This window comes from Cyprinus carpio, chromosome A15, assembly GCF_018340385.1.
Source record: "Cyprinus carpio isolate SPL01 chromosome A15, ASM1834038v1, whole genome shotgun sequence".
In the NCBI taxonomy this organism is placed as follows: domain Eukaryota; kingdom Metazoa; phylum Chordata; class Actinopteri; order Cypriniformes; family Cyprinidae; genus Cyprinus; species Cyprinus carpio.
This window is the reverse complement of record NC_056586.1, coordinates 28,977,115-28,989,500: the sequence shown is the minus strand read 5'-3', so window position 1 is coordinate 28,989,500 and position 12,386 is coordinate 28,977,115. Positions and strand designations below refer to the sequence as shown.

Below are 12,386 nucleotides of genomic sequence, written 5' to 3'. Positions count from 1 at the left end.
TCGGGGCATACTAACATGCTCTTATGCTTGGTGGTTCGAAAAACGCATTATTTTTCACATAATTTACATTATTACAATACCTTTCTCCCCATCTTGGAACAAACGGCTCAATTAGTTCCGGGTTTGATGAAGGCCCGCCTTCTGAAAAACAAAATGTGTTGTGATTGGTTCCATCTGCTACAGTATAATTAAGGATGGAATCAATATTGCTATATCAATTTGAGCTGGTTTCAGACCCTGAGAATATTGAACAAGAGGATCATGCAGAACCTTTGCATGCACAAATATTGCAAGACATATTAGAGTGGTAACATTATTGTTGTATTTTTTTGGGGGGGGAGGGGCTAAATTAGATTTTAGATAGAATGTCAACAACCGTTTAAAAACAACTGCATTTACTATGTACAGATAAGTGCAAAGGTCATGTGTATTACATCGCAGAAATGGCATACAACCTATACTTTGAAACGTACTGTAAATAACACAAACAACAACAAATAAAGCAGCACACTTACAGGCTGCGATGCAGATACAGCAGATTGTCCCAACAAAGTGGGAACTGCTCCATCTTTTAGCAAAAGCTTTTTGGTGAAACCAGCACTTTACTCCCTCATGAATCCCCTCAAAACTTCATGTTACAGCAACACTTCTTCATTGTCGCTGGAACACACACACACACTGTGAACACACAACTTCATTGTCGCGATGCCTTGCTCAAGGGCACCTAAGTCTTGTCTGATGCACTCAACCAAGCGCCGGCCCGAGACTCGACTCACAACCTTCGATGGGGAGTCCACTCCTAACCATTAGGCCACGACTCCCCCACTTCTTCATTGTCGCTGCTGTCCCATGCACTCAACCAAGCGTTTTGACCACGACCTCACACCCCTTTCTCATTAGTGTTGCGGGAATTATTTTAATGATATTCTAATGGGCCACTTTGTGACATCACACAAACCCCGGAAAACAATGTTGTAGTCCAAATGAGCTGTTCGTTGTAGTTCTTGAAAAGGGAATAAAAAAAAAAAATGAAATATCTCCCTTAGGAGTGGACATTGAGATTTGTAACTTTGTAGATCTTTTTTGTGCCTAAACATACACACCACACTCTGACTAAAATTTAAAAAGTGAAAAAGCATAATAGGCTTGATTGCCTGACAGTGATTCAACTAAAATATTAGTGTCTGAGACACTGTGAGCACAGAGACTATAGTGTGCACAGCAAATTTTTAAATGCTTAGCTTAAATATGTAATATTAATTAAATAGTGCACATAAATGGCTGCTGAGATAGTATTCTTAAGTCAAGTCACCTTTATTTATATAGCACATTTAACAATACAGACTGTAACAAAGCAACTGAACAGCATTAAATAGGAAAATAGTGTGTCAATAAAGCAAAAGGCAGTTCAACAATGAATTCAATGTCATCATCCAGCTCAGTTCAGTTTAAATAGTATCTGTGCAATCAAGTCAACAATATCACTGGAAATGAAGTGTCCCCAACTAAGCAAGCCAGAGGAACCAAAACTCCATCGGTGACAGAATGGAGAAAAAAATCTTGGGAGAAACCAGGCTCAGTCATCTGTTTCCTGTGGTCTTGTCCTAGTGGCCATCTAGGAGACAATGTCTTGACTGTGGATCTGTCTTTGGGGCTCATCTAGGTGTCCTGGTCTCCACTGACATTCAGGGCCGTAGAGGTCTGCTTTAGGTGCTGATCCACCATCTGGTCTGGATGCGTACTGGATCCAGGTGACTGCAGTGACCATCTGATCTGGATACAGAATGGATGTGGTGGCTACGGTGACCTCAGAATAAGAAAGAAACAGACTAATATTAGCGTAGATGCCATTCTTCTAACGATGTAGCAAGTACATTGTGTTATGGGAAGTGTTCCCGGTCCCGGTTTACCTAATTAATGAAGCCTAAAAATCCTTTAACGTATTTGAATATTAGAAATGTGTTAGTGTGTTAAAAGTGAAATGAGTATAGGCTTAGACTCGGAAACAGCAGTCCTTAAGTCACGACTTAACAAGAGGATTCTCCCAAGCCATCAAACTGACTTCATCAGAACCAGAACACATTCCAGAGTGCAGCGACGGCAGACATCCATTGTATTGACTTGCATGGTTCAATTGTTCACCACAAGACTAGTTCAGATAGGACCACTTTGGCAAGTTACTTGAGTTTATTGAACACAATTGATCTTTGGCGGTATGGTACCTTATGGGGGTTCTTGCTGCCAAATTAATTGAACATACAAAAGCTTAAACATTAACCCCCCAGAACCATCAGCTTGGAAATACATGACAATTAAAACACTTAATTATGACTTTAAATGCGAACAGGGGTAATCGTGTAGATGTGGCAGTGGGACGTCTATCCTGTAGATTGGTTAGGAGGATGAGTGTCTCTCAGCAGTGAGGTCCATGCCAACCGGGACTTGAAAGCCTTAGTGATCTGAAACGAAGAAGACAACGACCAGAAGGTGCACGGTAATATGCTCATGCTTTTAATAGGGAGGGAGGGAGGGTTGCGAGCCATTTGAGCATACTCACCGAGCAGTAGTGCCACGTATATATGTTGTGTCTAATAGGAGAATGGCAGTGACTGGAGCGATCTGACAGCTGACCGCATCAGCTGGTCGCAGCCTATGTCTCCGTGGCCTGACTGAACTAATGCTGGGCTCAATTAATGTGCACTTAAAAAGTAAGGGTTATTTTTGATTTCATGATGTATAATAATTTTCAATACCACTGGCAAAACTACCACATACTGTACACTGCCATATAGATATTTTAATATTTCATTTTTTTTTGTCCATCCATTTTTTCAAGGCACTCATTATTTCAAGCTTTAAAATTGGCTTAATCCAAGTCTTCTAAAAAGATTTGCTTTATATGATTAACAGATTTTATATAGGCTTTTATTTACATACATATAAATATTGATCAGTTACCATTACAAAAATCTAAATCTTAAACATTTGCTCATTCTGTGTATTTGTGTCTTTAAAATGAGATAACTTTGTTGCAAAAGCTTACAGCTAAAGAAGCTTGATTTCAAATTTTATATTTTAAAACTGAAATGAATTTACAAAAAAAAGACAAGTACACACTAATAAAATTATAAAACAAATAACCTCAATTCAGTTTGAAGTATTCAAAATATGACAACACTGAATTTTTATAAGCAGTGATTTAAGAGCCATATACAGTATGTTAGACCTATTTATTTAGATAAATGGAACATCAGATGGCTTTGACCTGTAATGACTGTACAATGTATTGATGCAGTTAGGCAGACTAGGATATTTATATGTACAAAACAGACAAATATCCCATTCCAAAACATCTCTAGCATAAACTTACATTGTACAGAAATTAAAGTTCTATCTTTGATTGTTGAAAGACTTTCTTTTGCATTTCACTTACAAACAATAAAATTCCAGTAGGATTTTCATCGGTCAGGCATTCTGAATGGTTGAAAACTTTTGACAAAGTTTAATCTAGGAGTAAAGAGAAATAATTTCTACTTGAAAAGCACGGAGAGAGATCGTGACTGCACACAGTCTGCGCACAAGCAGTTAATTTGTATAAGTTAGGGCTATTTGCAGCTCGCATCCAGTTTTCTGCGATTATATTAATGTATTCTCATGTTACAATAAAGCGCTTGCCACATTTGCGTGGGAATTATTACAATTATGTTGAATACCTGAAATTCTGCACAGACATTCAGACTCTGTAATCAACTGGAGGCAGATGCGTGTCAAACTCACTGTCAGAGAGCAGAGGGAGACGCAGCTTGTATCAGTGTATATTTGGTAGATACTGTGGAAAATGTGTAATGGAACCATGTCAGATATTTCAGTATTGGTATCAGAATATAGATATTTATGATAACACTACCATGTACTTTGTTTCTCCAAACTTTGAGTCCATAAATCACACTGATCTCCCTCACTGTCTGATCAGCTCTTCACCTGCTGCATCGATCGGATATCTTTATTGGCTACTGAAGTACCGTTAAAGGTTTGAATATCAATTCAAATTGTGGGCGTACTCAGTAACGAACTATGATTTAATAGTAACGAAGTAGATTATTTTGCTTAATTTGCACTTAAGTACAAGTAAAAGAAAAGCAAAAAAAAAACACTAAAAAAATAACAAAAAAACTAAAAAAACACAAAAAAACTACTTAATTACAGTAACATGAGTAGTTGTAATTCGTTACCTCCAACACTGATCCTAAAGCAGAGTTATTCTGAAATGAAATGCAGTCCTGATTTGTTTGCCTTGTAATGATGATTTAAATGAAGAAGATTTAAATCAATGCTCCTCTCGTCTCTTTACATCAACATTCACATTTTCATTTTGACATTTTTATGTAAAGTTTATTTGGAAGGATCTGTACTATATAAATACATACAAATTGACTCAATCATAAGTGCAGTTATCAAATAATAAGCACATAACTGAAACTACTTAATATTTCATTCATTAATACTTATATACTTGCATATATGTAACACATGTAATGTGAATTTATATATTTTACTTGTATGCACTAATGTTAGTCAATGCAAAACACATGTAACGTACGTAACATTTTTTCACCAAGAGAAACAAGACTGATTTACATGGACATACCTGATATGATCATCCAACCATCCATCAATCTCTCCATCCATTCATTCTCCGAAGCACGCATTCATAAGCACACTCGCATCCACGAACAGTTTAATGTCTCTGTTTCACCTACACTATTCTGGAGGAAACTCACACAGACATGGAGAGAACATGCAAACTCCACACGGAAAGGCTATGAACTGGTCTTGAAGGCCTTTTGAGATTTGCTGTGTACAGAACACTATGTACAAAAGCACAGATCTGTAATTATTAATTATTTGACTTTAGAGAAGAATATGTAGCTATAGGTACATTAGTTACATGAAAAATTTACCCTATAGTGAGATTTTGAGAGAGAAAATCTGAAATTGTCAAGGTCACATTTATCAAAAAAACAATCACAATGGCACAATAACTCATCAGACATGTTACTAGAGTTACTTCACAACAACCAAGTTGCAGTGGTCAAAGTCATTTGGTCTTTTCCTTGGGAAATAAAATGATACAATTATTTACACAAAAAACATCATATTCCTACTGTCGGCAAATGATTATTCTGATTTTAAACTGACATGGCTGCAGAAGAGGAGGGATATGCCAGTGAAGAATAATTGCTGTTCTCAGTTGGAATCAAAAACACAGTGGCCAAAGCAGCCGCTCTCTGCAGAAAATCACTTGACTTTTTCTTTCTCTTTCTCTTTCTCTTTCTCTTTCTCTTTCTCTTTCTCTTTCTCGCTAATGACCCGGTTTGAGTATTAGAGCAAGGGAAGGAGAGAGATGGAAAGAGCGGTGTGATTAATATGGATAGAGCACACTCAGGCTGCTTCATGCTGTGAGATGCCATAAACTCAACTCTTTATAAGGCAGAATAAAGAAAAGTCTTCCTCCCACTGCTTTCTCAGAAAAACAAACACTGTAAATATTTGTAAGTCTACATAGAATGTGTTTGTCCTTGAAGCCATTCTTTGAGTCTTGAATTATTTACAGGGCATCATTTCAGTTTTTTAAGATCTCTGAGAAGCTCATGCACAGCCTTGAGGGATGAGTGCTGTTCACAAAGAGCAAATGCTTTCTCCAGCACCCCAAAAATTCTCCTGCTGTCATAAATATCATTCAGCATCTGCACAGCATCACAGGAAATGCCACAACAAGGTTCGATTTGTGCAGTTTTGTCACAGTTATGCCTAACCGTTTATGCCTTAGTGTTTGTAATACTACACAATGACTCAAACTGCTAAAGAGTCAAACATGTGAAATCTCCTATGGCCTTTAACGTACACACCCCTGAAACGCTGAAGATACTTCAAACACTTCATCAACATTAGTGTTATAGTCAGTTGTGACCATCCAGAGAAGTGTATTGGATATCCATGCAAGAGAGAGAATCAAAGATTTTAATGTTTTTCACTTTTCAGTGTAATGTATTTCCTCTCATGAACAAAAATGTCTTGATCTAATGCGGACATCATATCCTTTTTCTTAATACAAGTTCATATATTTGCATTTTACTTCAGTATATTGTGATGGTGTAATGCAGGTTTTCATTTGATTCATTTTTTTTAATCTATGTTGCTGAATACAACAAAGTTGTAAAGTTCTGCTCATGATTTTGCTTTATTTTCATTGAATGTACTGTAAATCATTAATTTAATTTAATTTGAACATGAACAAATGCAGAATGGAAAACAATTATTTTGATGAAATAATGAAACCATTTACAGTAGCTTTTCTGGACACACAATGACATTGCTAAATGCAGACCCATAGATTAGGCTTAAAAAATGCCCAAAAAACATAGTAAGTCTATACATGAACATCTTAAATGATTCTGTGACCTCGCTATAAGCTATTGTTACATGTCAGTTGTTTTCTGTGAGTTTCCCTTGACCTTAGTTGTCTTGATTATGTCATTCTGTTCACCTGTGTATCATTAATCATCTCATTTGCCCCTTTGTTTTGCATTTATGCCCTCATTTTCGGACTGGTCTTTGTCCTGGATTAATTTGAGTTCATGTGTTTGTGGTTGTATGTTCTCCTGGTGATTCGCCAGTCCATTGTGTTCAAATTGGAATTACAGACTATTTCAGTTTACTCCATTCTTGTGTGCTTCTGTACCACCACATACCGTTACAGCTATGGGTCCATTGTTATATTTTTGAAAGATGTTTATGAATTGGACTAAACAATTCAAATCAAACTGAATCAGTAAGAGCAGTAATTCCACTGTTTCTTTAGAAATCAATCAAACCATGAAAGATAAAAAAAAACAACATTAACCCAATTTACAACAAAATAATCTGTCTTTGTGCCAATATTGTTGCTGCTTCTTCACAAATGGTAAAATCCCCCATAAAAAGAAGTTAAAAATACCCCCCCCACACCCTTTAATTATGTCAGTCCCAGGCACAACACTGATTGCGTACAAAAGGCTGAAACAAATGCTAACCCTAACCCTTTGTATAGCATTGTTAGCACATTCTGATAGATGGTATTACTGTCACAATCAAATCCATCTGTGATTTTTCAGAACTTTGAACTGACCTTTTGATGACAGGTGACTGCCTGATTGAGTTAACCTATGAGATTTGGTCTTAACTGGAAATCAAGTCAGTAAAAATCATTTTCCAATATGTCACCGTGCTACAAACTGCAGCGAGTACAACAGGACTGTTTGACTTCATATGGCGCTGCACAGGTGTGTGTCTGATTTGAGCCATGCATGCTGGTTAGAAATATTGTCCAACTTGAGACGGCACTGATGGCACGTCACTGTGACGTATAGCAGTGGTTCCCAATCCTGGTCCTGGAGAACCCCCAACACTGCACATTTTAGATGTCTCCCTATTCAAACACATCTGATTCAACTCATCAGCTCATTAGTGAAGATTCCAAGACCTCAAATGTGTGTGTCAGGTAAGAGGGACTCCAAAAACGTCCAGTGTTGGGGGTTCTCCAGGACCAGGACTGGGAACCACTGACGTATAGCATCAAAATTTTCAGGAGCAATTGGAGATCAACTGGCTGGATTAGATGGGCCGGATTCAACAATGAGAACAATCTGTTATGCATTTATTCTGACACCTTTTGCTAATGTTCACAAATCTGTTTTCATAACAGTAAAAAACATTTTCATGTAATCTTAATATTGTGTCATTTTTATTAAAATAAAATTGTCCTTACGAAAATGAACCAAAATTTTATTATAGTAAAAGTGTAGAAAAAAATTGATTTTTGGCGTATTGGTTACCATTTATATAACCACAGTTTTACTTCAAATACCATGGTTAAACTATGGTTAGTGTAGCAAAACCATGGTTAATATTTGGCCATGGTTTAACTATAGTAACCAGGTTTTTTTTTTTTTTGTAGACTAGTTAAACCATGGTTAATTTTCGTAAGGGTGATTAAAAATATGGACCCCGCTTTATTGGTACTTATACAGGTTTATCCTGATCTTCTTACAGGCACTTTATTTAGCAGCACATAAACCTACCGAATAAACAGTCATTCTTACATGTAAAATTGTAACATCTGTTTATCTGAGGAATATTAAGTCTAAGAATATGAACTTGATCTGCAACAAAGTGTGCAAACTCTGTGCGAGCGTCACTACGGGAAACAGAAAGTGTCCTTTTAACTCGCCAATCGGTTAACAAAAGTAACAAGCCACGTAGGCCACCAGAGCTAAGAATTGGCTTATAGTGAGACACAGAAAAGTAATATCTACGATAATTCAAGTTCACCTTTTCATGTTATTGCCTTGACAAACTCATCACGGAGTTATAGATTTAGCAATGCTATTGAAAAACATTGCTCCATCCTTGTGCTTTTGGATAATGACCTATGTTCCTTCAACAGGATTTGTTAGTTATTAATGTTTAAGTCATTTCGTGCCTTTCCGAATAAGGTATTGATAGACTGCGACTCTTTTAGATAAAATCAGCTTTACACAATGCTCCTCTAGCCTTAAGAATGCAGTTTCCCTTAAATGTTTTAACAGATTGGGTCGCATGGCGAGAGAGATGTGCTAGTGAGAATGAGAGAGGACAGCAGACCTGTACGTGTCTTTCATCAGTAATGAGTTTCATTCGCGTTTTCGTTAGATGGCAGCAAAGCATCAGAGAAACATCAGAGCAGCTCTGCAGCATCCGCATCCGAACACAAGCGCGAGCTGCTGCTGCTGTCATTACCGAACCGAACCGAGCTGAGCCGAGCCGAGGCAGAACACACACGCACACACGCACGGGGACGGGGCAGATCTGCATTCATCGGAACCAGACGAAATGAGCTGCTTTTGGATACACTCGATCCTCATCCCGGGATTCTTCGTACTCTTCGGATTTGAAGGTAAGCCATCTGATGGTCTTTTGTCATCATGTTTTTTATTTCTGCAGGCGCTCGTGAGGCGTGTGCTCGTGGTGCTGTAAACAGAGTATGTGCGATTGAACTTCTGTCCGCCTTACTGTGATGTTTAAGGACAGATCATTCTCGATTCCTGATTACTGATAGCCTAATGTTGATGTCAAATTTCCCCGAACGCGTCTCAGTTTATTGGGTTTGTTTCTACTCTCTTCTGTCTCTGGATTGGCCGCCGTGCTGGAGTTTGTTCAGTGAGTGTGATTCAGACGTGAATTGGCGGATTATTATGTTCATTAATCTGAATGTAGAAGAACGATCAGAAACAACGCATCTAGTGTCGTGATGATGATGATGAGCGAACAGCATATTCACGTGATTGTTGTCGGAGTACACTGAAGCTTTCAAACAGGTCCTGTTGTCTGTCTTCGGAGCAGCTTTCATTGGCTCAGCTGGAGGAATGGTGTTGAGATGGTGTCTGCACACAAGAGGCCCTAGAACTGACACAAGGAGCACTCACTGATAATGTCTCATCATTTAAAAAAAGGTGTAGTTTGTAGCTTATGTGTATTATGGAGTTAGAGCAATAACTTCTTTCCTTCTAATGTTATTGATGAGGCTGCTTATGTCCATTAGTGCTATTGATTAGCTCTCCGGATAAAGAGGGCGCTCATTATGATGCACAGTAACTCTGGGACCCACAGACACTCAATTATCTCTCACTTAAATCACAGCAAGGCAATTTTTTTTCTTCCATGAAGTTACCATTACAGACATGAACACAAGCAGTAAAAGCAGCTGAAGCTAACAACGTTCCTTTGATTAAAAAGAATTCAGTGATCACTAGTGTTGTATGACGCTTGCGTGTGTAGAATGGTGCATGCCACAATTTTCACATTCTGCTTCTGTGTCTGCTCCTGTTGTTGTCAGATAGTATTACGGCCATCCATGCGATTGCATGCTAATGTAACGAAAGTGCTGGCCTTGTATGCTTCTAAATTTATGAGGTAACTGTAGTGAAATGGGAAGAGTGGCAAATTAAACCAAAGCTTTGGCTGTCTCTGTCTGTGTGTGTTGGATGAGCTGCCAAGAGGGGTCTCTGTTGAATCAGGTCAATATGGGGCTTCATCAGAAATCATTAACTCGTTATTTACACAGATTGTAGGCTTCTACAGGAGATGATCCTTTAGCAGCCACAGGAAAGTACATGTGTTCATGAGTTAAGTGGAAGAATATTCTTGCCACTAAAGTATGTGATCTCACTGTGATACATGATAGAAAATCAAGCAGAGGTTCTATACCTAAATGTTAATTATGCGTCAATCAGGTTGTTTAAACAGATATGCAAAATTAATTTGTTTAACTGTAATAACTGTACCGTGTGTTGGAATGTACTTGAAGAAGTAGTAGCTTCCTTTAGTTATTTGCTACTCACTGAGTCTGTAGATAAAAGGGACGCTGTGTGAAACATGTAAATCAAAACCCATCAAAACCACATTCTGGCTGATTTTACTCTTTCGGTACTCAACAGTATATCATTACATTGTTGGCAATCCTTCTCAGAAAAAAAAAAAAAAAAAAGGTTTCAAGTCACCTTTTTTTTATATAGCGCTTTAAACAAAAAAGATTTTCATTCATCTCAGTTCAGTTTAACTAGTATCTGTGCAATCATTTCCAATCAAGACAATGATATCGCTGTAAATGAAGTGTCCCCAACTAAGCAAGCCAGAGGCAACAGAGGCAAGGAACCAAAACTCCATCGGTGACAGAATGAAGAAAAAACCTTGGGAGAAACCAGGCTCAGTCGGGGGGTCAGTTCTCCTCTGACCAGACGAAACCAGCAGTTCAATTCCAGACTGCAGCAAAGTCAGATTGTGCAGAAGAATCATCTGTTTCCTGTGGTCTTGTCCCGGTGGTCGTCTGAGACAAGGTCTTTACAGGGGATCTTTCTCTGCGGCTCTAGTCCTGGTCTCCGCTGTCTTTCAGGGCTGTAGAGGTCCTTTCTAGGTGCTGATCCACCATCTGGGCTGGATACATACTGGATCTGGGTGACTGCAGTGACCATCTGACTTGGATACAGACTGGATCTGGACGCTACGGTGACCTCGGAATAAGAGAGAAACAGACTAATATTAGCGTAGATGCCATTCTTCTAATGATCTAGCAAGTACATCGGGTGTTATGGGAAGTGTTCCCGGTTCTGGTTTACCTAATTAATGCAGCCTAAAAACCCTTTAACGGATTTGGATATTAGAAGCATATTGGAAAAAGCGTATTAGTGTGTTTCATATTGTAATGTTGATTTGACAGTATCTTACAAATCTTCACAGTTTTCCATTTTGGCAGTTGTTTTTGTAGAACTCTTATCAGAAATCATAGCGAAGCATTTACAATATTTACGCTAACATTCACTCGCGGACTGATTTGGTCCTGTGACTCCATTTGCATGCTGTTTCGAGTTTTAGAGCTGTAGTCATTATCCATTCTGGTCAGGCAGCGTTTGCTTCTGATGGGTGCCGAAGAGAACAGGGAAGGAAATGAATTCTGCTCTGGGAGTGACTGATTCTATTTTGCTGTCCATTTATTGACTATCTGCAAGGTGCTTCAGCAACCACAGAGGTTAGAAAGCCCACTCAAACCATGATCGTAAGTCATATACAGAAGGAAGCAATGTTGTGGTCAGTCCCCAGTCCAACATTGGCAACGTCGACACTGAACTGTGAGTTTATTTGAGGATAAGAAATGAAGCAGTTGGGTAGAACTCCAACATATTGAGCAGAGTTTTGGACTGATGGAGTGTTGTTGTTGTTTTTTCTTGGATCTTTTGAATGATTTGAGATATCGAAGAAACTACAAAACCAAGCAGTAGCCAAACCCTTTCATGCTCTTCTTCTAAATAGCATTCTGTGAATAATATTTTTACATTTAGGTAATTGTGACTATTTTTCTGATGAATTGTCTTGTCCTAGTGTCAGTTTTCATCAGATATAGTTTTTTCTGTCTTCACCTAATATGTTGAATCGGGAGGTGTTCAAACACTGAATGCTGAATCACTGTGATCGCTTCGTTTCTGGTGTGTTTTATTGGAGGCAGGAGCAGCAGCTAAAAGCGCGTACTGATTTCTGTCAGGAAAAGCACAATTAATTGACGTCATTGTGATGATTTGAAGATGATTGACACGTATTCGTGACTTCCTGCTTGCTATCTGAATTCCTGCTGTTTGTTTCTCCAATGTGTCACAGACTGACATTTATGAATTTTTAGGTTCGCATTAGTACTGTCCTTTTGTCTGTAGTACGGAGCGGGGCCTGGTGCGAGGATCCCTCACATCGCTGTTGCCTCAGGTCAGGTGTGCCATATCATCTGCACTGCCCTTTAGACGGGCCTAGTGATGCTCACCTCA

The 12,386-nt window shown here is 38.5% G+C and overlaps 1 pseudogene; it reads left to right on the top strand.

The window, feature by feature from the left end:
* The first annotated feature begins 8,750 nt into the window (after positions 1–8,750).
* The window catches only part of LOC109110050, a 167,459-nt pseudogene continuing 163,823 nt past the window's right edge, over positions 8,751–12,386 (top strand).